Source organism: Chrysemys picta, chromosome 14 (assembly GCF_011386835.1).
Source record: "Chrysemys picta bellii isolate R12L10 chromosome 14, ASM1138683v2, whole genome shotgun sequence".
Lineage (NCBI taxonomy): Eukaryota > Metazoa > Chordata > Testudines > Emydidae > Chrysemys > Chrysemys picta.
In genome coordinates, this window is record NC_088804.1 from 1,204,025 (window position 1) to 1,220,750 (window position 16,726).

At 51.0% G+C, this 16,726-nt stretch overlaps 1 protein-coding gene across 1 annotated transcript in view; it reads left to right on the forward strand.

The window, feature by feature from the left end:
* The first annotated feature begins 15,648 nt into the window (after positions 1 to 15,648).
* MLKL (mixed lineage kinase domain like pseudokinase) overlaps positions 15,649 to 16,726 on the forward strand; it is a 28,552-nt gene continuing 27,474 nt past the window's right edge. The window contains exon 1 of the mRNA XM_008175375.4: positions 15,649 to 15,805. The gene's annotated coding sequence lies outside the window, so the exon portion shown is untranslated. The remainder of the gene's footprint in view (positions 15,806 to 16,726) is intronic.

Genomic DNA, 16,726 nt, shown 5'->3' on the forward strand with positions numbered 1-16,726 from the left:
CTATTTTCTGCCAAGCGCCCAGTATTTTCTGCCAAGCACCCAGAAGATGCCGAGGACTATCAGTCATGCTGCACCGTCATCTGCCAGCTTAAGATGTAAAAAATAGATTTGTTCTGTATTCATTTGCTTCCCCCTCCCTCTGTGAAATCAACGGCCTGCTAAACCCAGGGTTTTGAGTTTAATCTTTGGGGGGGACCATTCTGTGTGACAGTTGTTTGTGTTTCTCCCTGATGCACAGCCACCTTTGTTGATTTTAATTCCCTGTACCTGTACGCCATGTCGTCACTCGCCCCTCCCTCCCTCCATCCGTCAGATACTAGTTTCGCGCCTTTTTTCAGACCAGACGCCATAGCACTGGGATCATGGAGCCCGCTCAGATCACCGCGGCAATTATGAGCACTATGAACACCACGCGTATTGTCCTGGAATATATGCAGAGCCAGGACATGCCAAAGCAAAACCAGGACCAGCCGAGGAGGTGATTGTAGCGTGGCAACGAGAGTGATGAGGAAATTGATATGGACACAAAGTATAGGCCCCAGCAATGTGCAAATCATGGTGTTACTGGGGCAGGATCATGCCATGGAATGCCGATTCTGGGCCCAGGAAACAAGCACAGACTGGTGGGACTGCATCATGGTGCAGGTGTGGGACGATTCCCAGTGGCTGTGAAACTTTCGCATGCGTAAGGGCACTTTCATGGAACTTTGTGACTTGCTTTCCCCTGCCCTGAAGCACCAGAATACCAGGATGAGAGCAGCCCTCACAGTTGAGAAGCGAGTGGCAATAGCCCTGTGGAAGCTTGCAACGCCAGACAGCTACCGGTCAGTCGGGAATCAATTTGGAGTGGGCAAATCTACTGTGGGGGCTGCTGTGATCCAAGTTGCCAGGGCAATGAAAGACCTGGTGATATCAAGGGTAGTGACTCTGGGCAACGTGCAGGCCATAGTGGATGGTTTTGCTGAAATGGGATTCCCAAACTGTGGTGGGGCGATAGACGGAACCCATATCCCTATCTTGGCACCAGAGCACCAAGCCGCAAGGGGTACTTTTCAATGCTGCTGCAAGCCCTGGTGGATCACAAGGGACGTTTCACCAACATCAACGTGGGATGGCCGGGAAAGGTACATGATGCTCGCGTCTTCAGGAACTCTGGTCTGTTTCGAAAGCTGAGAGGAAGGGACTTTCTTCCCGGACCAGAAAATAACCGTTGGGGATGTTGAAATGCCTATCGTTATCCTTGGGGACCCAGCCTACCCCTTAATGCCATGGCTCATGAAGCCATACACAGGCAGCCTGGACAATAGTCAGGACCTGTTCAACTACAGGCTGAGCAAGTGCCGAATGGTGATGGAATGTGCATTTGGATGTTTAAAAGCGCGCTGGCGCAGCTTACTGACTCGCTCAGACCTCAGCGAAAAGAATATCCCCATTGTTATTGCTGCTTGCTGTGTGCTCCACAATATCTGTGAGAGTGAGGGGGAGACATTTATGGTGGGGTGGGAGGTTGAGGCACATTGCCTGGCCGCTGATTATGCGCAGCCAGACACCAGGGCGGTTAGAAGAGCACAGCAGGGCGTGGTGCGCATCAGAGAAGCTTTGAAAACGAGTTTTGTGATTGGCCAGGCTACGGTGTGAGACTTCTGTTTGTTTCTCCTTGATGAACCCTCCGCCCCACCCCCCCACCCGGTTCACTCTACTTCCCTGTAAACTAAACTCCCCCCTTCCCCCCTCCCTTCGAGCAGCGCTTGCAGAGGCAATAAAGTCATTGTTACTTCACATTCATGCATTCTTTATTAATTCATCACACAACTAGGGGGATAATTGCCAAGGTAGCCCAGGATGAGTGGGGGAGGAGGGAAGGAAAAGGACACACTGCAGTTTAAAACTTTAACTCTTATTGAAGGTCAGCCTTCTGATGCTCGGGCAATCATCTGGGGTCGAGTGACTGGGTGGCCGGAGGCCCCCCCACCGTGTTCTTGGGCATCTGGGTGAGGAGGCTATGGAACTTGGGGAGGAGGGCTGTTGGTTACACAGGGGCAGTAGCGGCGGTCTCTGCTCCTGCTGCCTTTCCTGCAGCTCAACCATACGCTGGAGCATATCAGTTTGATGTTCCAGCAGCCGGAGCATCGACTCTTGCCTTCTGTCTGCAAGCTGATGCCACCTATCATCTTCAGCCCGCCACTTGCTCTGTTCATCCCGCGATTTAGCTCACCACCTCTCCTCTCGTTCATACTGTGCTTTTCTGTAGTCTGACATTGACTGCCTCCACTCATTCTGCTGTGCTCTTTCAGCGTGGGAGGACATCTGGAGCTCCGTGAACATGTCATCCCGAGTCTGCCGTTTTCTCCTTCTAATCTTCACTAGCCTCTGTGAAGGAGAAACATTTGCAGCTGGTGGAGGAGAAGGGAGAGGTGGTTAAAAAAGACACATTTTAGAGAACAATGGGTACACTCTTTCACGTTAAATTTTGCTGTTCACATTACACAGCACATGTGCTTTTGTTACAAGGTCGCATTTTTCCTCTTATAGTGAGGGCCTGCCGGTTTGGTGTGCGAGATCACTCACGCAGTACCAGGCAACAGATTTCGGCTTGCAGGCAGCCATGGTAAGCCACAGTCTTTTGGCTTTTTTCACCTTCTTAACATGTGGGAATGGTTTCAAACAGTAGCGCCCTCATTTCCCATACCAAGCACCCGTTGGGTTGGCCATTTAAATGGGTTTGCAATGTAAAAGGAGGGGCTGCAGTTCCCGGGTTAACATGCAGCACAAACCCAACTAAACCCCCTCCCCCCCCAACACCCAATTCTCTGGGATGATCACTTCACCCCTCCCGCCACCGCGTGGCTAACAGCGGGGAACATTTCTGGTCAGCCGAGCAGGAAGGGGCACCTCTGAATGTCCCCTTAATAAAATCGCCCCATTTCAACCAGGTGACCGTGAATGATATCACTCTCCTGAGGATAACAAAGAGTGATAAGGAATGGATGTTGTCTGCATGTCAGCAAACACCGGAACCATACGCTATAATGCTTTGTTATGCAATGATTCCAGACTACGTGCTACTGGCCTGGCGTGGTAAAGTGTCCTACCATGGCGGACGGGATAAGGCAGCCCTCCCCAGAAACCTTTTGCAAAGGCTTTGGGAGTACATGAAGGAGAGCTTTCTGGAGATGTCCCTGGAGGATTTCCGCTCCATCCCCATACACGTTAACAGACTTTTCCAGTAGCTGTACTGGCCGCAATTGCCAGGGCAAATTAATCATTAAACACGCTTGCTTTTAAACCATGTGTAATATTTACAAAGGTACACTCACCAGAGGTCCCCTGTGTGCCCTCAGGGTCTTGGGTGAGTTCGGGGGTTACTGGTTCCAGGTCCAGGGTGACAAACATATCCTGGCTGATGGGGAAACCGGTTTCTCCGCTTCCTTGCTGCTGTGAGCTATCCACATTATCTTCATCCTCCTCTTCCTCGTACCCCGAACCCTCTTCCCTGTGTGTTTCTCCAGTGAAGGAGTCATAGCACACGGTTGGAGTAGTGGTGGCTGCACCCCCTAGCATGGCATGCAGCTCCGCGTAGAAGCGGCATGTTTGTGGCTGTGCCCCGGACCTTCCGTTTGCCTCTCTGGCTTTGTGGTAGGCTTGCCTTAGCTCCTTAATTTTCACGCGGCACAGCTGTGCGTCCCTGTTATGGCCTCTGTCCTTCATGGCCTTGGAGACCTTTTCTAATATTTTGCCATTTCTTTTACTGCTGCGGAGTTCAGCTAGCACTGATTCATCTCCCCATATGGCGAGCAGATCCCGTACCTCCCATTCGGTCCATGCTGGAGCTCTTTTGCGATCCTGGGACTCTATCACGGTTACCTGTGCTGATGAGCTCTGCGTGGTCACCTGTGCTCTCCACGCTGGGCAAACAGGAAATGAAATTCAAACATTCGCGGGGCTTTTCCTGTCTACCTGGTCAGTGCGTCTGAGTTGAGAGTGCTGTCCAGAACGGTCACAATGAAGCACTGTGGGATAGCTCCCGGAGGCCAATAACGTCGAATTCCGTCCACACTACCCCAATTCCGACCCGCTAAGGCCGATTTTATCGCTAATCCCCTCGTTGGAGGTGGAGTAAAGAAACTGGTTTAAAGGGCCCCTTAAGTTGAAAGAAAGGGCTTCGTCGTGTGAACGTGTCCAGGCTTAATTCGATTTAACGCTGCTAAAGTTGACCTAAACTCGTAGTGTAGACCAAGCCTCAGTGATCACCGATGGAGGCTGCTACTGTAGCTGGGATTCACTTTTGCACTCAACTGTAGCATTTCACAACTCGGGGCCTAGAATCAGGGCCTGCAGCAGAGTCAGTCTCTGAACAACCTAATGAGTGCAGCTGGCCTGTAGGCATCTGCCTGATTGGTTGGATGAGTCAGCAGACTGGCTCTTATGCACAGCAGCAGCAGCAATTCAGTGGCTGCTCAAAGCATTTACTCATGTCTGTGAGAGTGCCTGAGCTTGCTTGTTCCCGGCCTTGCTTCTGCCTCAACCTTAGCCCTGCCTCGCCTCACTCCAGGTAACCCAGGCCTGAGCCTCAGCTTTGATTCCTGACTTCCAACTTTGGCTCTGACCCTTGGCTCCGACTCCTGCTATGTGCTTTGACCACTGAACATGAAATTCTGCACTGTCACCCATGATCCCTTTAAAAGGGATGCACATCTACCAATGTGATATATGCCATCATGTGCCAGCAATGCCCCTCTGCTATGTACATTGGCCAAACCGGACAGTCTCTACGCAAAAGAATTAATGGACACAAATCTGACATCAGGAATCAAAATACTCAAAAACCAGTGGGAGAACACTTTAACCTGTCTGGTCATTCAGTTACAGACCTGCGGGTGGCTATATTACAACAGAAAAACTTCAAAAACAGACTCCAACGAGAGACTGCTGAGCTAGAATTGATATGCAAACTAGACACAATCAACTCCGGTTTGAATAAGGACTGGGAATGGCTGAGCCATTACAAACATTGAATCTATCTCCCCTTGTAAGTATTCTCACACTTCTTATCAAACTGTCTGTACTGGGCTAGCTTGATTATCACTTCAAAAGTTTTTTTTTCTCTTAATTAATTGGCCTCTCAGAGTTGGTAAGACAACTCCCACCTGTTTATGCTCTCTGTATGTGTGTATATATATCTCCTCAATATATGTTCCATTCTATATGCATCCCAAGAAGTGGGCTGTAGTCCACGAAAGCTTATGCTCTAATAAATTTGTTAGTCTCTAAGGTGCCACAAGTACTCCTGTTCTTCTTTTTTAAAAGGGATGAGCTCGAGTCACATGTGTCAGGAAGGCAGCAATTGCTCCCTGCTGGGAACTGGGTTCCTGGTTCAACCAGTAAAGGCATGTTTATTGGTTCTGTAGGAGCAATCTCTTTCTTATGCACTAGCTACAACAAGCACAAGAGTTGGGTCTAGCAAGTTTCCTGACTGGAGGGTTGCCTGGTACTCAGCCTACTTCTTGGCAGGGCTAAGCAACAGAGTTGTGGGCAACTCGGCACTTCTGAAAGTTACGCTGTGTAGCTGGGTGCCCAAATATGGACGAAGTTGCATGAACAATAAGGCTTCCAAGTTCGACCTCTTGGGCCTGGGATTACAGTGTTGCCAGTGCCAAGTGTTCAAAAATCATGAGTCATAGGGACAGTCCCAATTTTTGGGTCTTTTTCTTATATAGTTTCCTATTACCCCCACCCCTACTCACACTTGCTGTCTGGTCACCCTAGTACCCAATAGCAAAGCAGCCCAAGAGATGGAGGATCTGTTCAGCGGTGCAGGAGAATCTTCGCAGCAGCTGCCCTCTGCCACCCTCCCTCCTGGCACAGGGCATCCTTGTGTCTCGTTGATTATCTGCTGCTACCGGATCCGTCCTCAGGGACCATTGGTAACTGGCGCAGGAGCGGCAGGTTTGTAGAAATTTTGATGGTGCCCAGAACACCCAGAGCCCGCCCCCCCAAACTTTGCCCCCCACCTGCCTAAGGCTCTGGGAGGGAGTTTGGGTGGGGGGAGGAGGTCTGGGGTGCAGGCCCTGGGCTGGGACAGGGGATTGGGGTGCAGGCTCTGAGAGGAAGTTTGGGTGAGGAAGAGATGAGAGGTTGGGCTCTGGGAGGGATTTTGGGGGGGTCTGGGGTGCAGGCTCTGGGCTGGGGCAAGGGGTGGGGGTGTAGGGGGTGGTGAGGGGTGCAGGCTCTGGGAGGGAGTTTGGGGGCAGGAGAGGGGGTGGGAAAGGGGTGGGGTGCAGGCTCTGGGACAGAGTTTGGGAGCTGGGTGCAGGCTCTGAGCTGGAGCAAGGGGTAGGGGTGCAGGAGGGGGTGAGGGGTGCAGGATCTGGGCAGGGCTGCCCAGAGGATTCAGGGGGCTTGGGGCAAAGCAATTTCGGCGGCCTCTTCCATAAAAAAAAGTTGCAATACTATAGTAACATGTATTTGGAAATGTAAAAAATAACTAGTGAAATACATTCAAAAATTAATTTGTAATAATTTGAAAATATACTAAATACATTATTTAAAAACATTACATGCTTTAATGGTATGTATACATTTGCAATTACATAATGGGCTGTTGCTGGGTGATGGTGATGGTTGGTGCCAATGGGCTGTCGCTGCCTGGGGGTGGTGCTGCTGTTGCCCAGGGCTGGGTGGGGAGCTGGGCTCTGGGTTGGGGGATGCCCGGCTCACAGGGGCTGGACTCAGGGCTGGGGTCAGGGCTCGGGGGGGGGGGGGGGGGTTGCCCGGCTCACAGGGGCTGGACTCAGGGCTGTGGGGACAGGGAGATGGGGTCAGGGGGGTGTCCGGCTCAGAGGGGCTGGGCTCGGAGCTGGGGGTCAGGGCTGGGGGGGGGGGGGATGGGGTCGGGGGGGTGCCAGGCTCACAGGGGCTGGACTCAGGGTTGTGGGGAGATGGGGTCAGGGGTGCCCAGCTCAGAGGGGCTGGGGTCAGGGCTGTGGGGAGGATGGGGTAGAGGGGGTGCCCGGCTCACAGGGGCTGGACTCAGGGCTGTGGGGACAGGGAGATGGGGTCAGGGGGGTGTCCGGCTCAGAGGGGCTGGGCTCGGAGCTGGGGGTCAGGGCTGGGGGGGGGGATGGGGTCGGGGGGGTGCCAGGCTCACAGGGGCTGGACTCAGGGTTGTGGGGAGATGGGGTCAGGGGTGCCCAGCTCAGAGGGGCTGGGGTCAGGGCTGTGGGGAGGATGGGGTAGAGGGGGTGCCCGGCTCACAGGGGCTGGACTCAGGGCTGTGGGGACAGGGAGATGGGGTCAGGGGGGTGTCCGGCTCAGAGGGGCTGGGCTCGGAGCTGGGGGTCAGGGCTGTGGGGGGGATGGGGTCGGGAGGGTGCCCAGCTCACAGGGGCTGGGGTCAGGGCTGTGGGGAGATGGGGTCAGGGAGGTGTCCAGCTCAGAGAGCTGGGCTCGGAGCTGGGGGTCAGAGCTGTGAGGGATGGGGATGGGGCCCCGGCCCCTTACCATGCTGCTTACCCCCTCTCCCGGAGCCTCAGCGCTACAGCGGGCTGGTGTTTCCAGTGGGGCCTGAGCTCCTGCCGCTCGGCCGCAGCTCGCAGCCCCGCCCCCTTACCGGCTGAGACACTAGGGGATGGGGGAAGACTGAGGCAGGGGGAGCCTCCAACATACTTGTGGGGGCCCCTGTGGGGCCGAGGGCCTGGGGCAAATTGCCCCACTTGCCCACCCCCCCCGGGCGGCCCGGGCTCTGGGAGGGAGTTTGGGGATGGGAGGGGGTGTGGAGGGAGGGGTGCAGGCTCTGGAAGGGAGTTTGGGGGCAGTGTGTGTGGGAAAGGGGTGGGGGTGCAGGCTCTGGGAGGAGGTGGGCGGGTGCAGCGCTTACCTAGGGCTCCTAGGCAGGGCGGGCTGGGGGCCTCCATCAGTTGCTACCCCCAGGCACTGCCCCCGCAGCTTCCTACTGGCTGCAGGGGCACTTGCAGCGGGACACAGACCCCCCCCCCCACCCCCAGGCTGCAGGGAGGGGCCGGCAGCCACCTGGAGCGAGCAGGAAGCTGCATTGCCAGTGGTGGGTGGGGGTCTTGGGCTGTCTTAAATTGCCCAGGGGATGCGCGGGGGAAGTGCCCGGGAGCAGAAGGTGGGGCCGAGGGAGAGACCAGGCCTCAAACAGTGCTGGAGCCGGGCCCCAGGCCAGTAATATTCCTGGTGCCCAGGCACCACGGGCCCATAAAACTCACCACCCATGAACAGGCATACAACAGAGCAGCCCTGTCAAGGCTGTATCCCCACTTTGAACTTTAGGGTACAAATGTAGAGGCCTGCATGAAAACTTCTAAGCTTAACTACCAGCTTAGCCCTGGTCTGCTGCCACCATTCCCTCCCTGGGAAGCCTTGAAAAACCTTCACCAATTCCCTGGTGAATACAGATCCAACCCCCTTGGATCTAAAACAAGGAGAAATCAATCAATCAGGTTCTTAAAAAGAAGGCTTTTAATTAAAGAAAAAGATAAAAATCATCTCTGTAAAATCAGTATGGAAATTAACCTTACAAGGTAATCAAACTTAAAGAGCTCAGAGGACTCCCCTCTAGTCTCAGGTTCAAAGTACAGCAAACAAAGATAAACACTCTAGTAAAAGGCACATTTACAAGTTGAGAAAACAAAGGAAAACTAATACGCCTTGCCTGGCTATTTACTTACAAGTTTGAAATAGGAGAGACTTGTTTAGAAAGATGTGGAGAACCTGGATTGATGTCTGGTCCCTCTCAGTCCCGAGAGCGAACACACTCCCAAACAAAGAACACAAACAAAAGCCTTCCCCCTCCAAGATTTGAAAGTGTCTTGTCCCCTTATTGGTCCTTTAGGTCAGATGCCAGCCAGGTTACCTGAGCTTCTTAACCCTTTACAGGGAAAAGGATTTTGGAGTCTCTGGCCAGGAGGGATTTTATAGTACTGTACACAGGACAGCTGTTACCCTTCCCTTTATAGTTATGACACGCCCCCCAAATCACAGATAGTGTTGGACGTTCGGTTCCACACTGGCTGTGATTTCTTCCTGGAGTTCTAGGAGAAAACAGAGTTAATAAGACACATGTACCTTTAGACATACTACTGATTATATAAAAACTAACAATATGTTTCATTCCAAGAACAACTGTTAACCAGTTAACTCTGGGAAACTTTCCCGGGAGAGTGCATCAGCCACTTTGTTAGAAGCTCCCGAAATGTGTTGTATTTCAAAATCAAAATCTTAGAGCTAAACTCCACCGAAGAAGTTTTTTTGTTATTTCCCTTGGCGGTATGAAGCCACTGTAGCGCAGCATGGTCTGTTTGTAGTTGGAAACGCCGTCCCCAAACATATGGGCGTAGCTTTTCCAGTGCGTACACAATGGCATAGCATTCCTTTTCGCTGATTGACCAATGGCTTTCCATTTCAGACAGTTTCTTACTGAGAAACACGACAGGATGGAATTCTTGATCCGGTCCTTCCTGCATTAAAACTGCTCCCATGCCTCGCTCGGACGCATCTGTGGTTACTTGGAACGGTTTGTCAAAGTCTGGGGCCCTTAGCACAGGGTCAGACATGAGTGTCAAAAGGCCTTTACCCAGCTTAAGGCAACACTCATCAGTCCACTGAACTGCATTTGGCTGTTTCTTTCTGGTTAGGTCTGTCAGCGGGGTGGCAATTTGGCTGTAGTGGGGTACAAATCGCCTATAATATCCAGCCAAGCCTAAGAAGGATTGGACCTGTTTCTTAGACTTTGGAACCGGCCACTTTTGGATAGCATCCACTTTGGCCTGTAGGGGATTTATAGTTCCTCGACCCACCTGGTGCCCCAGGTAACTCATCTAGAATACTGTGTCCAGTTTTGGGCCCCACACTACAAGAAGGATGTGGAAAAATTGGAAAGAGTCCAGCGGAGGGCAACAAAAATGATTAGGGGTCTGGAGCACATGACTTATGAGGAGAGGCTGAGGGAACTGGGATTGTTTAGTCTCCAGAAGAGAAGAATGAGGGGGGATTTGATAGCAGCCTTCAACTACCTGAAGGGGGGTTCCAAAGAGGATGGAGCTCGGCTGTTCTCAGTGGTGGCAGATGACAGAACAAGGAGCAATGGTCTCAAGTTGCAGTGGGGGAGGTCCAGGTTGGATATCAGGAAAAACTATTTCACTAGGAGGGTGGTGAAACACTGGAATGCGTTACCTAGGGAGGTGGTGGAGTCTCCTTCCTTGGAGGTTTTTAAGGCCCGGCTTGACAAAGCCCTGGCTGGGATGATTTAGCTGGGAATTGGTCCTGCTTTGAGCAGGGGGTTGGACTAGATGACCTCTTGAGGTCCCTTCCAACTCTGATATTCTATGAAGTCACTCTGTTTTGGCCTATTTGACACTTTTTAGCCTTAACAGTTAGTCCTGCCTGCTGGATGCGCTCGAAAACTTTTTCCAGGTGCTCCATGTGCTCTGCCCATGAATCAGAAAAAGTGGCCACATCATCGAGGTAGGCAACTGCAGATTCTCCCAATCCTGCTAGGAGACCATCTACAAGTCTTTGGAAGGTGGCGGGTGCATTTCACAACCCGAAAGGGAGTACATTGAATTCATACACCCCTGCCTGGGTGACAAAGGCTGACCTTTCCTTGCCAGTACCCCTTGGTTAAGTCCAAAGTAGAGATGAATTGGGCATGTCCCAATTTCTCCAATAGCTCATCTGTGCGTGGCATTGGATAGTTGTCAGGACGAGTTACAGCATTTAGCTTACGGTAGTCTACGCAAAAGCGTATTTCCCCATCTGGTTTGGGAACTAGAACCACTGGAGATGCCCATGCACTATTAGAGGGGTGGATTATACCCATCTGTAGCATGTCCTGGATCTCCCTTTGTATAGCAGTTTTGGCATGAGGTGACTCCCGGTAGGGTGGGGTTCTAATTGGGTGAGCATTACCTGTGTCAATGGAGTGGTATGCCCGTTCGGTCCGTCCTGGAGTGGCTGAGAAAATTGGTGCAAAGCTTGTGCACAGCTCCTTGATCTGTCGTCGCTGCAGACACCCAAGGCTCGTGGAGAAGTTCACCTCTTCCACGCCACCATCCTTTTTTCCTTCGTAGTAGACACCTTCAGGCCACTCCGCGTCATCTGTTTCCTGGGCTGTAAACTGGCAAACGTTTAATTCTCTGGAATAAAAGGGCTTAAGAGAATTAACATGGTATACCTTAGGCTTTATGTTGGAGGTGGGGGAGGCTATGAGATAGTTAACAGCTCCTAGGCGCTCCTGGACCGTGAATGGTCCTTCCCACGACGCTTCCATTTTATGGGCCTGGAGCGCCTTTAAGACCATGACTTGGTCTCCTACTTTGAATGACCGTTCTCTGGAATGTTTATCATACCAGGCCTTTTGCTCTTCCTGAGCGTTCTTTAGGTTTTCTTTAGCAAGGGCTAAAGAATGTCGGAGGGTGCTTTGTAGGTTGCTTACAAAGTCTAGAATGTTAGTTCCTGGAGAAGGCGTAAACCCCTCCCATTGCTGCTTCACCAACTGTAATGGCCCCTTAACCTCGCGGCCATACACAAATTCAAATGGTGAAAACCCTAAACTGGGATGTGGTACAGCCCTGTAGGCGAAAAGCAACTGCTGCAACACTAGGTCCCAATCATTGGAGTGTTCATTTACAAATTTACGTATCATGGCCCCCAAAGTTCCATTAAACCTCTCCACCAGGCCATTGGTTTCATGGTGGTAAGGGGTGGCAACCAAATGATTCACCCCATGAGCTTCCAACAGGTTTTCCATGGTCCCTGCCAGGAAATTAGTTCCTGAATCTGTAAGGATGTCGGAGGGCCAACCTACCCTGGCAAAAATGTCTGCTAATGCCTGGCACACACTTTTAGCCCTGGTGTTGCTTAAGGGTACTGCTTCCGGCCATCGGGTAGCAAAATCCATGAAAGTCAGTACGTACTGCTTTCCTCTGGGTGTCTTCTTTGGGAAAGGACCCAGAATATCCACAGCTACGCGCTGAAATGGGACCTCAATTATGGGTAGTGGCTGGAGAGGGGCTTTAACCTGGTCTTGGGGCTTTCCCACTCGTTGGCACACCTCACAAGACCGGACATAATTAGCAACGTCCTTGCCCATTCCCTCCCAGTGGAAGGACTTCCCCAACCGGTCTTTGGTTCTGTTCACCCCAGAATGGCCACTGGAATGATCATGGGCTAAGCTCAAGAGCTTTACCCGATATTTAGTGGGAACTACCAACTGTCTTTGAGGATGCCAGTCTTCCTGGTGCCCACCAGAAAGAGTCTCCTTGTATAGAAGTCCTTGTTCTACAACAAACCGGGATCGGTTAGAAGAGCTGAGAGGCGGTGGGGTGCTCCGCGCCACCGCCCAAGCTTTCTGAAGGCTGTCATCTGCTTCCTGCTCGGCCTGGAACTGTTCCCGTGATGCTGGAGACATCAGTTCCTCCTTGGACTGTGGACTGGGGCTTGGTCCCTCTGGAAGTGATGCAGGTGCTGGGGCTGTTTCCATTGACTGTGATCCACTGTCCGCTGGTGCACTATGTGGTATCTTAGGCTCTGGCTGAGCCTCTTGGGTAGGGTTATCTGCTGCTTCCTCCAGGTCAGGCTCGCTGGTGACCTCTGGCGTTGGAGTTGTAGACGGGTTTGCAAGCGCTGGACTCAGTGCTGGCAATGGTTCTGGTGCTGGTTGCGTTGCCAGTTCCGGTTCTGGGACTGGCTTTGGCTGGGTCTCTGGGATTGGATCCACTACGGCTGTTGCAGTCGTTGGCAGGGGATCCGGTTCCACCACCTTTGTCTGGGTCTCTGGTAACACAGACGGGGCCCTGGTGGATGGCTCAGGAACAGGGATGGGGGTGAAAGCTTGCTTAGCCTGGCTGCGGGTGACTATTCCCACCCTCTTGGCTAGCTTCACATGGTTGGCCAAATCTTCCCCCAGCAGCATGGGAATGGGATAATTGTCAGACTGCAAAAGTCCACATTCCTGACCAGCCCTTGTACTGGACATGCAACGTGGCTGTAGGCAAGGTTACAGACTGTGACACGAAGAGTTGAATTGTCACTGTAGCCTCCGGGTTGATGAGTTTGGGGTCCACTAGGGATTGGTGGATAGTTGACACTTGGGCCCCAGTGTCCCTCCAAGCGATAACCTTCTTTCCGCCCACTCTCAAGGTTTCCCTTCGCTCCAAGGGTATGAGAGAGGCATCTGGGGATCTTTGGTGTGATTGGGGTGTAATGAACTGTAATCGGTTGGGGTTCTTGGGGAAGTGAGCCTTTATATGTCCCAGTTCATTACATTTAAAACATCGCCCTGCTAAGGTATCACCGGGGCGATGTTGGTTGGTGGAGACTGGTGTGGTGGGGTGAGAAGGCGTCTGGGGTTTCCCTTGGGTTGTCCCCGGTGGTAAGGTTTTGTTTCGGCTTGCCCCTTCTGATATTCGCTCCAACTGCTACTAGTTTTTTTCTTTTCTGCCACCTCCACCCATTTGGCTCCAATCTCCCCCGCCTCAGTTACAATTTTGGGCTTCCTATCTAGGATGTACCTTTCTATTTCCTCAGGAACACCCTCTAAAAACTGCTCCATTTTTACTAGGGAAAGCAGATCTTCTAGAGATTTAACATTTGCTCCTGATACCCAGGCATCACAATTTTTGTCAATGTGGTAGGCATGCCGGGTAAATGACACATCGGGTTTCCACTTTAGGGCTCTGAACTGCCGACGGGCATGCTCAGGTGTTAACCCCATTCTGAGTCTGGCCTTGTTTTTAAAAAGTTCATAACTGTTCATGTGTTCCTTAGGCATTTCAGCCGCCACCTCTGCTAAGGGTCCACTGAGCTGCGGCCTCAGTTCTACCATGTACTGGTCTGCAGCGATGCTGTATCCAAGGCAGACCCTTTCAAAATTTTCTAAGAAGGCCTCAGTATCATCGCCTGCCTTGTAGGTGGGGAATTTTCTGGGATGGGAAGTGGTACCTGGAGAGGGGTTGTTGGGATGGGCTGTTGTATCCGGCTTAGCCTTTGCTACTTCCAGTTCATGCTTCCTTTCTTTTTCTCTCTCCTCCATCTCTTTTTCTTTCAGCTCCATAGCTCTCTTGTGGGCCTCCTCTTTGGCTTTTTCTTCTTTTGTAGTCATTTTCCTGTTTTCTTGTGCTGGGTCACCCCCTCTGCAGTTGACTGAAACTGGGAAGCTCTCAGCTCTGGCTGCTGCTGAGTTAACAGAGACTTTCTAATTAGCTACTCCCGAGGATGTAAAAAGAAAAAAAAAAAAAACAATTCAGCTTGTAAATTCCTTTTACCTTTGTTTGCTCATTTGAACACTTCTCTTAACAAAGGACCTTGTTAAAAAAACTTAACACCTCTGCCTTCAGGCAAGGAGAGACAAGATATGCATCTATCTACCTGCGGCTCTGCTTTTCAAGCAGCTAGAAGGAAAAAAAAAAAAATCTCACTGGCTTTTGGGTTTAAAATGATCCCACCGCTCTGCCGCCATGTCAAGGTGGTATCCCCACTTTAAACTTTAGGGTACAAATGTAGGGGCCTGCATGAAAACTTCTAAGCTTAACTACCAGCTTAGCCCTGGTCCGCTGCCACCATTCCCTCCCTGGGAAGCCTTGAAAAACCTTCACCAATTACCTGGTGAATATAGATCCAAACCCCTTGGATCTAAAACAAGGGGGAAAAAAATCAATCAGGTTCTTAAAAAGAAGGCTTTTAATTAAAGAAAAAGATAAAAATCATCTCTGTAAAATCAGTATGGAAATAACCTTACAGGGTAATCAAACTTAAAGAGCTCAGAGGACTCCCCTCTAGTCTCAGGTTCAAAGTACAGCAAACAAAGATAAACACTCTAGTAAAAGGCACATTTACAAGTTGAGAAAACAAAGGAAAACTAATACGCCTTGCCTGGCTATTTACTTACAAGTTTGAAATAGGAGAGACTTGTTTAGAAAGATGTGGAGAACCTGGATTGATGTCTGGTCCCTCTCAGTCCCGAGAGCGAACACACTCCCAAACAAAGAACACAAACAAAAGCCTTCCCCCCCCCCCAAGATTTGAAAGTATCTTGTCCCCTTATTGGTCCTTTAGGTCAGATGCCAGCCAGGTTACCTGAGCTTCTTAACCCTTTACAGGGAAAAGGATTTTGGAGTCTCTGGCCAGGAGGGATTTTATAGTACTGTACACAGGACAGCTGTTACCCTTCCCTTTATAGTTATGACAAGCCCAAAGTCTGCTCTAATTAATACTAGAAACTGACCCAGTGTCTAGAAGCTCCGAAACTGGAGAGGCACTGAGGTGACTTAAAAATCAATCTTTGCCCAACCGCCCAGGACTTGCACCTGCTGCTTCTTGACTGATCTGGTGAATCCTGCCCCCTAGTGTTTAAAGAAGTTTAAAATGACATGCTATAGCTCATAGAGAGGGGCTGATCTCTCTGGAGAGTTCTGGTCTCTAACTAGGTCCTTGTTAAGTTAGCTTTTCCTCCTGCATTATTTCTTACCACACACACTTTTATTTAAAAACAGCAACAACAAATGAGTGATGCGATCTGCCCTGTCCCTTTTTTCTTGAGGGCCAGAGCGAGAAGAGCCACAGACAACTTCCTGCATGAAAAGAAAAGCCACTAGATTCCGCCCATTGATAGCTGTAAAAGAGGAAACAGATTTGCAGAATTGCATAATCCTAAGCTTTCGTCAGGGAGGAGGGGCCAAACTGGGAGAGAGACAAGCAGAGGGACTTTCTCGAAAGTTTACTATGATACTCGGTAGGTCTCTCAAGAGACGGGATCAAGGACAGAAATAGCTTGGCGGGGGATCAGGTAAGTTTGGCTGTTTGATTGCTACGTTAAAGAGAGGAAGGAGCTTTGAACTGGGAAGTGCCAGGCTAATCTCTGAGGGAAAGAGAAACTGGTTACAATTTTCACTGTTAAGCCAAGCTGGTTGCCTGACATATTTACTATTCTTTCTACACGTCCGGCTGGTTTGTTCCTGCAACCGCAATAAGGATTCTTTAAAATACAGCCAATTTTACAGTTACAATTTTAAAATGCTTCTGTTCAACCTCTGCCCTGACAGAGACACAAAGTACGGAGTTATTAGAGCCAGGCAGGCTCCTGGGATGTGCTACGGCTGCTTCCAGCCAGCTCTCTTTCCTGTGCCACGTTGGAGGAGTCTCTTCTGGCTGTAACCCCTTTGGTTAGCATCAAAAGTGAAAGAGAAGGCAGATGGTCCACAGAAGGGAAAGCAGCCAGAAAGGCTGCCTGGGATTCTGGTGAGCCGGTCCCTGGGGGTGGGCTCCTAACATGCAAATAATGGCTGAGAAAAGGGGTGGCTAAGCAGGAGCATACTGTGCCCTCAGAGGGCCAGCGTGGAGCAAAGCATTACTCAGTTGTGACCCTATGGCCTGCTAGTGACAGACTTCACAGGGAATACGCCTCACCCAGTGCACATTTGTCTGGGAGGAAGGGTGGGCGGATGGCAGCAAAGCAGGCCCCCTGATAAAAGGGCACATGTGGTCTATTCGTTTTGATGATGGGCCAGTCCCTGAGGTCCTTATTCTGTACTGACTTGGGCTAAACACCCACTGACTCCGCGGTGAGTTTCACCCTGATTACAAAAAATGAGTGGGGAGTGCATAGAGGGGCAAATCAGACCAGACTTTCAGCTAGTGTAAATCAGTGTAATTTCATTGAAAACAATAATGATTTACACCAGCTGAGGATCTGGCCCCTGGAGGCTAT